This window comes from Nycticebus coucang, chromosome 8, assembly GCF_027406575.1.
Source record: "Nycticebus coucang isolate mNycCou1 chromosome 8, mNycCou1.pri, whole genome shotgun sequence".
Classification (NCBI taxonomy): Eukaryota; Metazoa; Chordata; class Mammalia; order Primates; family Lorisidae; genus Nycticebus; species Nycticebus coucang.
The window spans coordinates 17,608,886-17,626,148 of NC_069787.1; the positions used below are offsets into that span (position 1 = coordinate 17,608,886).

General features: G+C 41.7%; 1 long non-coding RNA gene across 1 annotated transcript in view; it reads left to right on the forward strand.

Annotated features, from left to right (window-relative positions):
* LOC128591666 (uncharacterized) overlaps window positions 1-17,263 on the forward strand; it is a 138,745-nt gene that overhangs the window by 1,419 nt on the left and 120,063 nt on the right. The window lies entirely within an intron of this gene.

Below are 17,263 nucleotides of genomic sequence, written 5' to 3' on the forward strand. Positions count from 1 at the left end.
AGATTGTTCTAGAAACTGAGAAAAGGGAAGAGAAAGGACAATGAGGCAGCCCAGTGCATCTGTTTTCTTTCTTCTAGAAACAACAAAAACATCCTCCAACCCAGGACCTAAACAATAGATTTTTAGTGATTGATATTCCATTGAACTGATTTATTTTATTTTGCACACCGCTAGTCATATAGATGGCTTGCCAGGTTTTGCTATTAGAAAAAATCCTGCCAAAAATAAATACCTACCCTTGGACACATGTGTGACTGTGTCTGTGAGGTCACAGCTCAACCACCATGCTTATCTCTGGCCCATTACCAGATGATTTTCAGGGACCCTTCTAAATCTATAATCCTGATTCCTTTCATAAATTATCTAGTTTCCAGCAACATTAGGATATGTAGTTAACTTTCATTAATAAAGAAGAAACCTCACACAATGCCTGCCAGCTTTCTGCCTGCAGTGATGAAATACCGCACAATACAAATCAGCAGAGAGGAAGGTGTTTAAGAAGCTAGAGAAGGATGGGTCAATGAGTGTGAACTCTTCCAATAATAAGTTTCACATCTTTCTCCACTTTGCAATCATCACTTTCTCTTACGAGATGACCTAGGAAAAGAATGCATTAATTTTCTTTTCTCCTAAAAATGTTGTTTAAACTCAAGTGTTTCTGAGAGGTCTGTGTTTTCTCTGGTTTGGTTTGCTTATGTGTGTAACACACATGAAGTATGGCTTGGTGGTTTTTGTGCTTTGTGCCTCGAAGTGACCTCACAGCATTTGGCAGGATATACACACACACTCATACTCTGTCACATTCATGCATCATTGCTAAGATTGTGTGAGAAAATTCTCCTGCAGCCAGGTTATGGACAAGTTTTTCTTTGCTTCTATAAGATGAAAGACTCCCTGACAAGGATTTTATTTTCATTGTAGTGGGCTGTCAGCACAGCCATTTATCATGGTCCAAATTAATAAGGAAAGAACAGAAGAAAGATGGCTTGCTGCCAAACAGCTCGGGGATGTTGGGGGCTGCACAGATCAATCAGCTGGGCACACTGGCTGTTGTCTATTCATCAATTCATTTTCACTGAGTTTCAGGACAGATAGCACCAGGCCTCTTTCTGAGGCATGGTCCTAAAATGACCATACCTACTTTCCATTCCAACCTTTTAGTTCCATAGGACACTTATCAAGGTGGCATATTGTGTTTGATTAAGATACTTCTCTAAAAATCAACTTGTGGCATATTACTGCACTTTTCCACTGCCCAAATGCACAGAAGTCTTAAGGCCCTTTCAAAACAATAGGCAAAACTTATTATCATCAAACACATCTGAGATGCAACTTGTGCTCTTGTGACAACATAATAAATTAAATTTAGATTCCTTTTTTTCTGCTGATGCATCAGTTATAATATGATATAATTGATAACTGATGTATCAGCTGAAAAAAAGGAAGCCAAATTTAAAATGTTTTCAAAAGGTCATGAAGGCCACAGAAGAAAATTACCACATTCATTTCCAGTTGGCTAGAGTAAGGAATATTTTTTGCATTCTTTTACTCAGAATTTATTCCCTTTCTACCAAAAACTGCTTTCTGATTTTTCTCAGCAAAGTATATCCTCTGCCACTTTCAGACCTCATGCTTCCGGTTGGGCTTTACACCCTTACAGGGTTAGAGCAATTGACTTCCGTGTACTACATCACAGCATCTCATTCCTCAGGAACCAGTGATTAGTTCATGGCTGAGCCAGTGACCCACCAGAGCCAGTGAGATAGAATTTCTGGGATTCTTGGACCCTTTTGGTGGCTGCAAAATAGTGAGGATATAAAGATGGAGACTCAAGAAGCTGCCACATACAACTTGAGAAGGAAGCCAGCATGGTAGAAAACTGCCATAATAGGCAGACCGAAATTAGTCCCGATGACATCTTTAGAGCCCCTGGAAAAAAGCTCCATCTGAAGTTAGTGTCCTCTGGATTACATGAACTAATAGAATCTCCTCATTTTCAAAAAAGTGCCAGTTTAAATTGGGTTTCTATTATAATAAAAATCATTTTCATTAATATAAGCAAAATTTTATTAATTGTGTTTATTTGATTTAGAGCCCTTGAATACAAAAGCTTCAAAATGGTCCCCAAAGTGTCTTCTTCTTTTTTTGGCAGAACCAAATAGCTTTTAACCCGGAAAACATTTTAACCTGGAAAACTGAACTTTCTCCATAATATTAGTCCTACCCTATGCTGTGAGAAGTCAGGAATAGGGCCTTTGCTTCTAGTACTTGTTGACACTGTGATTTGACTAAGATATTTTTTTAAAGATAACATTAAACCTGGACAAAATAGAAAAATAAAGGCATTGGTATGATAATAAAGGGAAGAATCTAGGCCTAGACCTAGGAGAAGATAGCACTCAAGAGCTGTAGTTCTCTAAATGTTCTCCATATCTCTTTCCAAAAGGAATGTATTAATTTGCATTCCCACCAGCAGTGCAAAAGTGTTCCCTTTTCTCCACATCCACGCCAACATCTCTGGTCTTGGGATTTTGTGATATAGGCTAGTCTCACTGGAGTTAGATGATATCTCAAAGTAATTTTCATTTGCATTTCTCTGATGATTAAAGATGATGAGCATTTTTTCATATGGCTGAAGGCCATGCACCTGTCTTCTTCAGAGAATTTTCTCTTCAAGTCCCTTGCCCAGCCTGCAATGGGATCCCTTGTTCTTTTCTTGCTAATGCGTTTGAGTTCTCTGTGGATTCTGGTTATTAAACCTTTGTCGGAAACATAACCTGCAAATATCTTCTCCCATTCTGAGGGCTGTTTGCTTGCTTTACTTACTGTGTTCTTGGATCTGCCATTCAATCCTGTAATCCCCCTACTGGGAATATACCCAGAAGACCAAAAATCACACCATAACAAAGATATTTGTATCAGAATATTTATTGCAGCCCTATTCATAATTGCTAAGTCATGGAAAAAGCCCAAGTGCCCATCGATCCATGAATGGATCAATAAATTGTGGTATATGTACACCATGGAATATTATGCAGCCTTAAAGAAAGATGGAGACTTTACCTCTTTCATGTTTACATGGATGGAGCTGGAACATATTCTTCTTAGTAAAGTGTCTCAAGAATGGAAGAAAAAGTACCCAATGTACTCACCCTTATTATGAAACTAATGTAGGACCTTCACATGAAAGCTATAACCCAGTTATAACCTAAGAATAGGGAGAAAGGGGAAAGAGAGGGGAGGGAGGGGGGAAGGAGGGGGAAGGAGGGGGATTAATAGGATTACACCTGCGGTGCATCTTACAAGGGTATATGTGAATCCTAGTAAATGTGGAATGTAAAGGTCTTAGCAAAATAACTAAGAAAATGCTACAAAAGCTATGTTAACTAATGTGATGAAAATGTGTCAAACGATCTATGAACCAAGTGTATGGTGCCCCACGATCATACTAATGTACACAGTTATGGTTTAATAAAAATAAATAAAAATAAAAATAAATAAAAAAAGAGCTGTAGTGTCTGATAGTTGCCATCCTGAATGAGAAAGCTGTGAGATTGAGAAGTACTTCTGAAGGCTTACAAATTGAAAATTCAGGACTTGCTAAAGGAGGGGCTCATGATTAGCTCCCTGCAACTTGTGTTGGGGCTCTGACTGGCTGTATCATAAGTTGGAAGTAATTCATTTCTCACACTGATCTGAGGTAGAAGACATCTTGATAACCTGGAAAATTAACCACCTCTGAAACTGATTTCAGATTACTAAGGTCAATCCATGTGGCAGACAAAAACAAAAACATTTTTTGGACAAACATCATCATCTTAGGCCATAAATTATTTCTACAATTCTTAAAAACAATAGCTAGAACACACTTGAAGATAAGAAAACAAGCGCAATAGGTGGAACCTGTACCTCGAGTAAGGCACTGGCCACATATACCGGGGGTGGCGGGTTCGAGCCTGGCCCCGGCAAAAACTGCAAAAAAGAAAACATAAATGCAAATAAGACAACGTGAAAGAGAATCACCATGAGGGAAAACAAAAAGGAAAACAGAAAGCAGTCTATAAAGTCTTCAGCTACTGGAGCTACACTTTAAAACAGCTACAGCTATTATTTCAAGGAGCTAAAAGGTATTATGGAGATATCAAAAATATCAAATAAAAATTATAGTATGGAAAACTACTGAAATTAGCAACTCATTGGAAAGATTTGATAGACTCTGCTAAAGAGAAAATTAGTGAAATAAAAGGCAAGTCAGAAGGTAATATTCATTATGAAACATGGAGATGGGGAGATAAAAAGATGCAAAATGCAGAAGAGAGGATGAGAGGAGATACAGTCCAAAAGTCTAATGTACATTTAAACTGAGTTCAGAAAATACAGGAGAGATGACAAGAATGCAGAAGCAATATTCGGTAAGTTAGAGCTAAGAACAGCCCCAAGCTTAAAAAATCTATCACTTCACAGACACCGCAAACCCTCAAGAAAGAAAAATTAACAGAAATACACCAAGCCATTATGAAAAACTGGAAAAAAGTACTTCAGAGAACCCAAATAGTACAGGGAAGATTGTGTCCAAAAGAATGTCAATGATACTGATAACTGACGTATGGGCAGAAAAAAAGGGAAGCTAAAATGCGAATTTTATCTGCCAAGTGCTGAGAAAAATATCTATAATTAAAAACTCAGTAAAATAATTATCAGAAACATGAACAAGAGATATTTTTAGGTGAATAAAAACTGTGATTATTTATTATCAGTAGACTGTCAGTAAGGGAAATACTTGAGATTTTTTCAGAAAGAATAGCCCCACATGAAGATGAGATACAGAATGAAACCTAAGAAAATTGATAAAAAGATGGGCGAATCAAAAGTGAATATTGGCTATTTAAGCACTGTTTTATGTGATTCAAAATAAATAAACAATAAAAATATATAACAATAAAAGCACATAAATTGGAAGAAGAAAAAAGATGCAAAAGTATTTCTAGGTACTTGAAATGTTTAGGAAGAAGGCAAAAGTAGAATGCTACAAAACATTACTAATAGAAGTTACAGAATATTACCCTTCCCTACTCATCAGTGGAGAAATATACAATATTCACAGAGTGAAATACTCAATTTTGTAAAAATTTTAATTATTCCAAAATTAGATTGTATGTAATCTCAGTAAAAATCTCAAATGTCATAGTGTGAAACTTGGCACACTTATATAAAGCATGTCAAGTTTTCTTAAAAGGCCACCGATTATATCTGAAAACTTTTTTCTTCTTTTTTTGCAGTTTTTTTACCGCGCCCGAGTTTGAACCTGCCACCTCCAGTATATGGCCGACGCCCTACTCCTTTGAGCCACAGGTGCCACCCATATCTGAAAACTTTTTATATGACAGTAAATTAAATGGAGGAACAAGTCCTGGTGTAAGGATAGACCTATAGGCTAATGGAACAGAAGAGAAAGGAGCGAGAGAGACTGACTTACTTGGTTTATAATAAAGGTAGCACTTTGGAGTAATGAGGAAAGATGATCTTTTCAATTAGTAGTGCTAGGAAAAGTAGAGACAATGTAGAAAAAACTTGACCTCCAGCTCATACCGTACACTCAGACACACACATATAATTATATTTGATTGTTGATATAAATATGGAGGAAAATAAAATAAATATTTCAGAAGGTAATTTAGGTGACTATTATCATAACTTCAGAAAAGGGGACCACTTTAAAACAGGGGCACGAAAAGCACTAACTTAATATACACAACAGAATACTCTTCAGTCATAAAGGCAGAAGACAATCTTGTAATTTGTGACAACGTAGGTAGATGAACCTGTCAGACATAATGTTAAATGAAACAATCCAGGCACACACAAAAACAAATACCACATGATCTCACCACACACAAAATCTAAAAACATTGATCTCTTGGAAGCAGAGAGTAGAGCGATAGTTACCAGGAGCTAGGCTGGTTGTGGGGAAAAGGAGGAAGGATAGAGAAGATGTTGAACAAAGGACAGGAGGTTTCAGATAAGAGAAACAAGTTTGGGAGATATGTTGTACAATAGAGCGACTATAGTTAACAAAACATATTCTTAAAAGTATCAAAAAGAATGGGTGTAAAATATTCACATCACAAAAGTGACTGCAGAAGGAACAGCTAGAAGGAGAGCATGTGTTAATTAGGTAGATGTCGTCATTCCACAGCCTACGTATTCTTTAAAATATGTTGTATACAATAAATACAATTTTATGTGTCAATTTAAAATATTTTAAACTAATATTTTAAAGACCCAGAAAACTTCATTCTCATATTATTAATATAATGGGCAATTAAGATTGAATATTGATCAATCCAGAACAAAAAGACTGCTTAGATTTAAACCAATTCTAACATAAGATTTCAACACGTTTTGTTTTTTTTTTTTCATTTTTTATCTTTGATTTCATTAAAAAATGATCAACCACTGAATTACTAAGCTTCAAATAATGAAATTATTTGCCTGGCATTTTTCTTTTGGGCCTTTAGCCTTCTGCTTATGTTCCTTTGTCCTGCACAGAATGTTCTGGTTCCTTTGCCTGGGGAGCAGCATCTTTGGTTACCAGCTCCAGTGCCAGTCACTGCCCTGCAGAGACTTGTGCTGTGCCCACCCCCCTCAGACAGAGCCTGCCTTTACCTCACTCCCCAGAGCTCCCTGATGTATCTCTATTTGAGCACTTGGCACTTGATTTTCCAATTGTTGATTTATTTTCCTGAGTCCCTCACGTGATGATGAATGAATTGGGGATTATGAATTCTCCGTCACTGATGATTATGCTGAGAACATAGTAGGCCCTTGAGAAATGCATAAGCAAGGCAAGAAGGCAGAGAGGGAAAGAAAGAAATTTAATTTCTGTGCATTTTAGAACCAAGAGAATCAAAATACAAGAATATAGATTTGTAATGTTAAATACTTCTGTTTGTCTGAACATTGTTTTCCATATATTTATAAAAACACACTTTGAAATAGGAAGAAAAACAGCATGTTATCAACACAATACTTTTATTAGTATATTTTGGGCAAGCTGATAAACATTTTATGATTTTATGAAAAGTGATTTCACATAAATTATTGCCTGGGATTTGTAGCATATAATTGTCTTTGTGACAATTAAAGAGGCAAATCTTTTCTGTAAACTTACATATTAAGGCAAATGAAATCTCAGTACTGCTGCCTGCTCTGTCCAGAAGACAGGTTAATAGCTAAAAGTAAAATGATTTAGGCATTTTTTTCACCAACATCGATGCTAAACTTTTTCTCCTATGGGATTCCTCTTACCCTCTGACCTACCTGCACAGTCTTGACCGTCAGCATCCTTGAGTTACAGAGTTGGGAGGGTTCTTGGTGGGGATAATTCTAGCTGTTCCCTGACTAATATTTCCAAACAGGATAAAATATGACTCACTCAAGGTACAGTCACCAGTTTATGAATAAACTGCTGTCATTTCATTGTTGGGAGACACATTAACTTTTTTAAGTAGAAGTATCACTGAACACAGTCCTGTCCACAGCCCACAAAAGCCTGTTTACCTCATAACAGGTCATTAGTGCAGCATTTAATGGTAACCAAGAACCAAATCTTAAGATGAAAAAAGATTCACTCACGAAGCCTTTATAGAGTCCTGGCTTTGCTTGTGGAAAATAGATCTTCCTCTACCAGCCTGGCAACTTGAAGGACCCTGTGACTTCCACACACGGTGTGGTATCCCTCATGGTGTGGGTCAGGAGACCCAGTAAGGCAAGAGGAGAGAAGTAGTAGAGAAGATCTAGGTTGCAGGAGTTAAAGAGCTATAAGAAAAGAGGCTTCTGTCAATGAAACCCATTTTCTCAAGTAATCACCTTTCACCCCTGTATCATTTTTCCACTCTTCTAAGAAAATTTCTTGACTTATCTCTATTACTTAGCCTCTCTTTTAAAAACTTTTTGAAAACTCATCAGGTATCACTCTACTATTGGCTTTTTATGTTCCAGCCCAAAATAACTTCATTCCCCTCCATCCACCTCATTGCAGGGCCTTTGCACGTGCTGCTACTACATCCTCCTGAAACTTTGTTTTTCCCTTACCCATCTGTTATTGGACCTTCACCTAGTTAATTGTTATTCATTGTAATTAGGTAAAACTCCCCTCTGACATTCTGCCCTTGCTCCAAGAGCTTTCTTCCTTAGCACTTATCACAGCTACAGTTTTTTTTTCATTTATTTGTTTTATTATGTAATGAATTCCTATAATTTCCAATAAAGTACAAGCTCATTGAAGAGAGGAGTCATATTGCTTTGGGTTCATCAGTGTATGCCTAGTACATTGCCTGGTATAAGAGAAACTGTCAGGGTGTCTATGAAACACACACACAGTAATGAAAGCTGATTATCCAAGAAAAGATTCATGCATACATTTTGTGATATCCAATACCACAAATAAGCAAAAGACATTCTCACAAAATCAGCATGTGGCCCGTAGGCCTGCAGGTTGGACAGGAATTTATTTTGAGGCAAATAAGTAACATATAATAAATATTGAGTAAAATAAATACAAATTAATTACCAAAGGCAGAGTTAATCATTGAGTTAATGATCAATACTTGCATCTTTTCTTAAAGACTTCTTTCCACAGTACTCAATTTAAAGCTTTGCTGCACTCTTTATGCCTCCAAACCAGTAGATAGTTTTTCTCAGGTTATTACAGCACAGAAAATAATGAGCTGCCACCTATTTTCATCAATCCAGTGGAATGAAGGGGGCAAGAACTGGCAGGCCTGACTCTGCCTCCTGCTGACCTGCAGATTCCTTCTTAACAGGCTCTGCAGGCAAAAGCTACTAATTGACTTTATTGGCATCATGAGAGGAAGTTGACTTTCAGTCCCTCAAAGAGATTAAGAAAAATCCCTTTTCTGTTTCGGCAATAAAAACTTTTCTGTACACAGCTATGGTTTAATAAAAAAAAAAAAAAAAACTTTTCTGGTGAACAACAATGAGAATGTATTTTCTAATCACCTATATTGCTTTGGTTCCAATTAAGAATAGCTTACATTAAGAATAGCTTTAATGGGCAGTGCCTCACACCTCCGGCCTCTGAACCTGTGGGTTCCTTGCTGTTCAGCCCACATGCCGGCCATCTGGCCAACGCCCACTGGGCTGCCAGAGATGGATCAGACACAGATATCCACACTGTGAAGACCTTGCTGCCCAGCTGGGAAGATGAGACAGGTACCTAACTAGCTACATACAGCCACCTGTTCACAGGTATAAAAAATGGACATGCACAGCCCCGCCCATGGTCACCTGCTGTTGAGGGATCAGGGCAGCTTCTGAAGGAGGTGGGTTTGGGGGCTCCTCCACAGGAACTGTCCAGGAGGTATTCTGGGCAGAAGGAAGCCAGGATGATAAGGACCCCCAAGGCAAAGTTGGCAACAATCCCAGACGTTAGACCACCTGCCCTCATTACTGAGACAACCCCCCATGGGTGCATTTTGCTCCGGGCCTACACACTTTATCCATCCCCCAGGAGGGCCCTGATGACTGGACATTCTGCTGATGAGACCTTCTCTCTGCTGCTGCTTCATGCTGGGCTGGGTGCTCCAGTGGCAACCTCTCATGTCCCTCATTAGTCTATGCTTGGCTTTATGGAGAGTAAATGGTTGCAATCAGGCCCTAAATTAAGTCATTGTTAATTTATTAGGTAACTTGGCTTAAGTCAGTCACAACAGTGCTGGGTACCCAGTATTTTCTCCATAAACGCTAGTTGTCACTCATCCTCCTTCAGCCTAGGCAAAGACCTAGGCAGTTACTGCCTTCAAGAAATATTACACTCTAAAAAATTATAAACAGAAGAGAAACAAAAATACGAATTATGTAACCTAAAATAGATAATAAAATCCTCAGGTGAATTCATATGTAAGTTTTTCTTTTTTAAACTTCAGGTATAATTACAAGTAATTCACCAACCTCTTTCCCACCCAAAATAAAGAGCTAGAGAGTATGCAGATGGCAGAAAAATTGGATTGGAAAGGATTTAAATATCACCTACCTGTTTTAAATGCAGCACAACCACTAAACAGCAAATATAGCCTGTGAACTCCTATGTGCTGATGTTTGGTTCCCAGGTTTTACTCTGTATGTGCACTTCCTATAGTACATTGTGTGGACTTGTCTCATATAATCTCATGTAATTCCCTTTGAAAAGGAATTCTGTTGCCAAACAACTTTGAAAAATGATTCATAATATATATGTCCCTCAGAGAGTCATAATACACAGTGCAATGCTGAGGACTCTGAGAACTTCTATAATAAAGGAAAATGGTTGAATTCATCTAACCCAGTTTATTTAAAAAGTGGATACTCTATGTTGCATATCTTTCTTTTTTATTAAATCATAGCTGTGTACATTGATATATGTGAAACTTGGTAAACGGTCTGTGAAGCTAGTGAATGATGCCCCATAATCATATCAATGTTGCATATGTTTTGATAGTAGAACTTCTGGGAGATATCGCCCTAAAGCACGCAGCAAGGTACTAATGGAGACATAGGGAGGAAGAAAGGAAGAGCATTTAATCATCACCACAGCCTCATGTGGTAGATATGACTGCCTTTTTAAGAGTTAAGAGTCAGGCTCAGAGAGGTAGAATGTCTATTTTGGTGTTGGTGACCAGCTGGAAAATGATGGGGTTATGAATTGATGTCTTCTTCCTGGCTCTAGGAAGTTGCTGTTCAGTCCAGTTCTCTCCACTCATTCTAAACATTTCTTCCAAGTTACTTCAAAGCCTGATTTTCTGCAGGATTTTCCCCATGTCTCCAGCCACACCTGCTACCCAAGCACCCTCCTCTTGTTCTTCACTCCATTCTAAGTCCCTGGTTGTCACTTTCCTTGTCTATTGCTATTAGTTTTGATTTCCAGAGTTCCCATATCTAAGTTGTAAAGAACTTAACAGCAATCAGTATTAAAAACTATTATAAAAGAAGACTGCTACACACACAAAGTAAAAGAAATCCATGAACCACAATAAATCAGCAACTGAGAATAATACTGGTAGAACCATTATGTCTTTTAAGTGTTACTGTAGGCTGCACATCTCAGCATCTTAAGGAACAGGCTATATGAACGATATTTAGCACCACTTTGATGCCAAGTATATCTCTGCTGGCTCATCACCACAAAGATGTGCTATTTTCAAATAATCGAATGAATGAGGCAGTACAGCGTTAGTAATGACATATTCATGTATATACACGTTACATATATGTATGCGTGCACACATAATTATATGCACATGCGTATTTATGCTACGTATTAAATACACTAACATATTACATACATGCATGCATATACACTTAATTACATGGGGATATATTGTCATGATACATTTACATGTACATCTTTGTGTGCGTTTAAATTTTTGAGTTGCTTTTACATTGACAGTTTAGTAAAAGTGTTTTTTTGTTGTTGTTTTTTTTGTCAGACTGCCTGGCTTTTATTTCTGATTCTCCATTCACTATGAATGCGGCAAGTTCCTTGAACTTGCTGTATTTGCTTTCTGTTACTGCTATGGCACAAACTTAGTGGCTTACCTAAACACAACACGGGTCAGTCAAAACCGAGGTTTGAGCAAGGCTGCATTCCTTCTGGAGGCTTTAGAGAAAAAACTGTTTTCTTCCCTTTTCAGGCTGCTGGGGGGTGACCACATTCTTCAGATTGTGGCCGCTTCCTCCATCTTCAATGGCCAAGTGCTCTATTTCACTGCACCTCACTCTGACTTTTCTTGAACCACAATAAATCATCAACTGTCTCATTTCCACCTTTGATGATCCTTGTGAGTACATTGGCCCTACATAGATTTTCCAAGATACTTTCCCTGCAGCAAGATCCATAATTTAATCACATCTTTAAAGTCCCTTTTGTCATGTGAAGTAACATATTCACAGGTTCTGAGGATTAGAGTATAGACACATTGGCAGGGCCATTATTCTGTGTGCCATGTTGATCTAAGATGTTCCCTTGTCAAAATGATGGAGCCTTCATACCAGGATTCCTGTTTAAGAGAATTGTGGTAACTGAGACCGTATCTGATACTCATTATTAGAAGAAAGTGTTGAAATTAAACATGTTTTTGTGGAACATGTTTAGAACAAGGCTATGGAAAAATTTAAACCTATTCTTTTTTCTTTTTTTTTTTTTAGAGACAGAGTCTCACTTTGTCACCCGCGGTAGAGTGCCATGGCATCACACCTCCAGCTCTTGGGCTTAGGCAATTCTCTTGCCTCAGCCTCCTGAGTAGCTGGGACTACAGGCGCCCGTCACACACCCGGCTATTTTTTTTGTTGCAGTTTGGTCAGGGCTGGGTTTGAACCTGCCACACTCTATATGGGGCTGGCACCCTACTCACTGAGCCATAGGTGCCACCCAGACCACTGGTGGGACATGGAAGAAACTGAAACGGCACGAGCAGTGATACAAGTGGACACTTCGCGTGGTGTTGTTCCGGCTGCAGTTTGCTGTAATCAGAAGTGTCTGGACGCTGCTGGTGGCCACTCTGAGCACTTCTTACAATTGCAAAAGTCAAATGTAATTTGTATTTATCTTTTATTGGTATACTCTGAGTATTAAAATTTCAATGTACTTTTTTTCTTTCTTAAAACATGTATGTATGTATTTTTGCACCCTCTATAGTTTAAGAGGCTCAGCTACCTTTGTGGTCTCAGGCTGTTTTCACCCTTCTACTCCTCTACTGTCACCCTGTCGACCTTTGGTTTCTCTTGCCTGTTGGTCACAAGACAGCTGCCTAAGTTCCAGGAATCACACTCTTAGAGCACATCATCCAGAAAGTGTGAAATCACTCTCAAGTTTCTCTTTTATTAGAAGACATCTTATGTTTTCATCCTCTGTGATGAGAGGCAGGAAGGTTGTAATGAGGAAAACAAGAGAGCCAGACAGTGTGCTCTGCTCGCCTCAGCCAGCCGTTTCTTCTTTCTCTTCTTTCTCCCCTCCCCTCCCCTCTTTTACTCCTTCCCTTCCTTTCCTTCCTTCTCTCCTGTCCCTCCCTTCCTCGTCCTCATCTGTCCCTGTCACTCCCTCCCTCCCACCATTCCTTCCCAGAGACAATGTCTCACTCTGTCACCTAGGCTGGAGTACATTGGGGTGATCGTAGTTCACAGAGATTCTCCTTCCATGTTTTCCCAAGCAGCTGGGACTACAGGTGTGTTCTACTGCACTTGGCTGATTTTTCTATTTTTTGGTAGAGATGGGGACTTGCTCTTGCTCAGGCTGGACTTGAACTCCTGACCTTAAGCGATCTTCCTCTTTCAGCCTCCCAAAATGCTAGGCTTACAGGCGTGAGCCACCACACACAGCCAGGAACCTGTACTTTTAGACTCCTCCTGGGTTGCTGTGGGTCTCAAAGACTTCACTCTGAGAAGGCACAGTGTATTTCACTGGGTACATCCTCACACGATCCAGGGCAATGGTGTGGCCAGTTCTGTGTCCTTCCTTGATGAGGTAATAGGACAGGGAGCCAGGATGCAGGCAACACCAGGAAAGGGCATTGTGGTTGCAGGCTGTCTATCAAAAGGCAAGCAGGACCAAGAGGGCTGTGCAGCAACATGGCCTGACCCCACCTCGGTGTCCATGACACTGTCTCATCTTGTTTAAGTGGCAGGAATGGCCCTGCCACAATTCTGCACGCCTCATGGACAGTCATTTTTGTCTAACCCAGCTCTGCTGTAGGACTCCCAGGTGTGTCCTTGGTTTAGCCTTTCCTCCTTTGCTCACTTGCTCACCAACAAACACAGCCTGAGCCCTTCTTCTGTGCCTGTCCTAACAAATGTTGGTGCCTTCCATGTGCCAGGCTGTGTGCTAGCAAAAGCATCATGGCCAAGTCACTCATCTGAACCATTTGTGTAAAGGGAAAAATAACCACATTTAGAGAGTAATGGCAGGGATTCAATGAAATAATGCATGTCAAGGGCTTGGGCCTGGCCACTGAGTGCCAGGACTGGTCACTGTTCCCTGCAACCTGTGCTTCCCATGCTCTGTCTCACTGAAACCTATGGGGCAGGCAGCCTTGGACCTGCCTTAGGACATGGGGCGTGGATGCCCCCAGCAGGAAGGACCCATGCAGAGCTGCCGCCACTTTGTCCTTCCTATCTTCTTTTTGCTTCTCCCTCCTCCTCCTCCTCTGTCTCTCCATCTTCCTCCTCCACCCTTCTGTGTGTGGATCCATCATAGCAAAAAGCTGTGTATTCCTTTGGGCAACTCAGATGATAAAAGGAAAAAATGGCATTTTTTCTGGAAACATTTGGAGTATTTTCCTTTTGGTGAATTCTTTAAGTAGCACTAGACACACTGACTTCAAGCAAAAATTTCTGTCTGCCTTAGGTGGAGAAGTCAGGGCAGGCTGCACTCCATAGAACAGGGGCCCTGGATGCAGTCAGGGCAGCCCTGACCTCGCAGGGAGGCGCAGGGAAAGGGGCCCAAACCAGAGATTTCCTGATCTACATTGGGGCTTTCTCCTATTCAATGTTTGTCAGGTCACAGCTGCTCCCTGCTGTGGGGTTAAAGCCCAGATTCTGTCCCCAGGTTCTCAAGGCCCTCTAGGAACTGCCTCCTGCCCACACTGGGCAACTTGTAGAAACCTGTGTGTCCTGGACAAACAGCTCCTCAGTACCAGATTTACTATTTCTGGACCACCACTTTCCCCCATGCACCTGTATGGCCGGTACTGTCACCCATAGCCCTGTACTTCCTTATACACAGGGCCAAGCTAATACCCTCCGCCCTCCTAGGCACAGTCACACACCTGTATGTGCTCATACATACCCTTCTGGGCACAGCTGTATATGGTCATATATCCCCTCCCCAGGCACAGTCACACACCTGCAGGTGCTCAGCTGTCCTCTCCTTGAACTCAGGGCTGACACATCCCTTCTATCACGGGCATTTGAAGAGCAAGCCCCTTTCAGAGGAGGAATGGCACAGCTTCTTGCCCCTGACTTTCTCTCCCAGGTACTCTCTGGGGACCCTCCTCTCCCAAGCTCCATAGTTGTGCAGACTTAGGGTCAGTGGCTCCTGCTGGGGGTCTTTCCTAGAGTCCAGGTTGAGTGGGGACTGTGGTCTAGAGTGAGGCGGGCTTGTTACTTCAATTATGTGTAGAAGGAGGTCTGGGAAGCCTGTCTGGCAGGAGGGCCATGGAGCCACTGAACCCTGGTGTCCCTGCTAGCTCTGGAGAACCACAGACTGGCCTTGGCATTCATCCTCTCATTCACCTTTCTACTCCCTGTTAATCCCTGCCCTTGACCAGGCCCTGAGGCTAGCGGCCAGGTGAACATAACCAGGCAAGTCCCCTGCTCCCTAGGAGCTTACACTCTGCAGGGGAAGTGACCACACAGCCAACTGTCAACACCAGCATGAGGCTGACCCTATCTCCACCTCCTGTGGTCACAGGTGACAGCGGTTCCCTGCCCATAATTTGACTGGAAAATATTTTTAAAACAGAAAAATCCAAATCAGGATATTAGAGGCCATCGAAACGTTGTTCCCACTGCTCAGGGTGACAGTGATACTGTAGTTATGTTTTTTAAGGGTCCTTATCAGAGATAAGGTCTAGAACACGTGGGTGAAATAGCATGATGTATGGCATTTGCCCTGAACTGCTCCAGTTGTGGGGAGCTGGGGTGGGGTGATAGCGATGTCGAGGACTGGTCCAAAGGCTGTGGTGGCTGAAACTGGGGTAGGTACAGGGGCCTCATGCCATTCCCTACCCATCTGTCCCCCAGGCATCCCCGTGGCTCACACTATTGCCTCGGTCTTTGCACATGCCGTCCCTCGGTCTGAAGTACCACCTCCCCCATGCGCCTTCCCTCATTCCTTCCAGCCTTCCCTCAAATCTCACCTTTCCAAGGACACCTCCCCTGACCCCTGCCCTGTCTCTCCCCAGGCCCATCCTTGTTTGTCCTGCTCCCTTGTGTGTAGCAGTCTGACAGGGCACATTCCGTGAGTTGGGTTTGTTGTGCGTATAACAATGTTTGAACAGAACAAAAACACACACTCTGAGCACTGGGTTTCACAGTGTCTCCCATTGGAACATAGCAGCCCAGAGACCTGGTCTGTCCACCTGTGTCCCCAGCACCTAGACCAGTGACAGAGCATAGCTATGCTCAGCCAGTACCTCCTACGTGAGTGACTGAGGACAGCAGCAAAGGAACCCAACAGGCCGAGTAGGGGAAGAAGTGACGCCCTTGAGCTAAGGGTGAGCCGTGGAGGAGGAGCCCAGGCAGAGGGAACGCAGGGGCAAAGGTTGAGTGTAGAAGGGATCGGAGGGGCCACGGAACTTGAAGGAGGGCCTGGGCCAGGCTGGAGGACCAGCTAGGGCTGTGTCCTGCCAGTTCTCCGTTGGAAAAGAGGAACATGAGTCTGAGGGCATTTGAGAAGCTCCCTCAGGCATCTGAGTGAGGCATCTGAGGTGGAGCTCAGTCAGGCAGAGCTGGAGAAAGCAAACAGAGAAGCGTGCAGAAACCAGGGCACTGCCCAGCCAGCTCCCAGGGCATCAGTTCACAGTGCATCAGCTGGGAACTGTCCTCCTGACCAGGGCCAAGCCAGCACCCAGAGCACCTGCTCACCTGCATGGCTGAGGCCGGCCTCCTGGGGGTAGCACCGGGGGACCCAGGACACCCTGACCCGTGCTGCTCAGCTGGGATCTTTCAAGACCAACCCTAACGATGGGGAACTGCAGAGACAGGTGGAGCCTCACCACAGGAACAGTGTGTCACACCAGAACCACATATCCACACAGGAACGTGTCTGTGAATGTTTCTAGCAGCATTATTCATAATAACGAAGAGGTGAAACAAATGTCCATCGACATATGGATGGATGAATGTAATGTGATCTATCCACGCAATGGAATAGAATCCAGCCATAAAAACGAGTGAAGGACTGACCATTCTATGGCCCTCTGTGGATGGACCTTGAAAACATGCTGAGTGAAAGAAGCCAGGCTCAAAAGGCTCCTGTACGAGTCTGCTCATGTGTAATATCTGTAGAATAGGTGAGTCCACAGAGACAGAAAGCAGGTTAGAAGCTGCCAGGGAATAGAGGTGTGGGATTTCTTTTTGAGGCCATCAAAAGTTTTAAAATCTAATGTGATAATGGTTGTACACACTGAATACATTAAAAACCACTGAAGTATACATTTAAATGGTGATGTATGGTATGTGAATGATACCTCAATAAAGCTGCCATTAA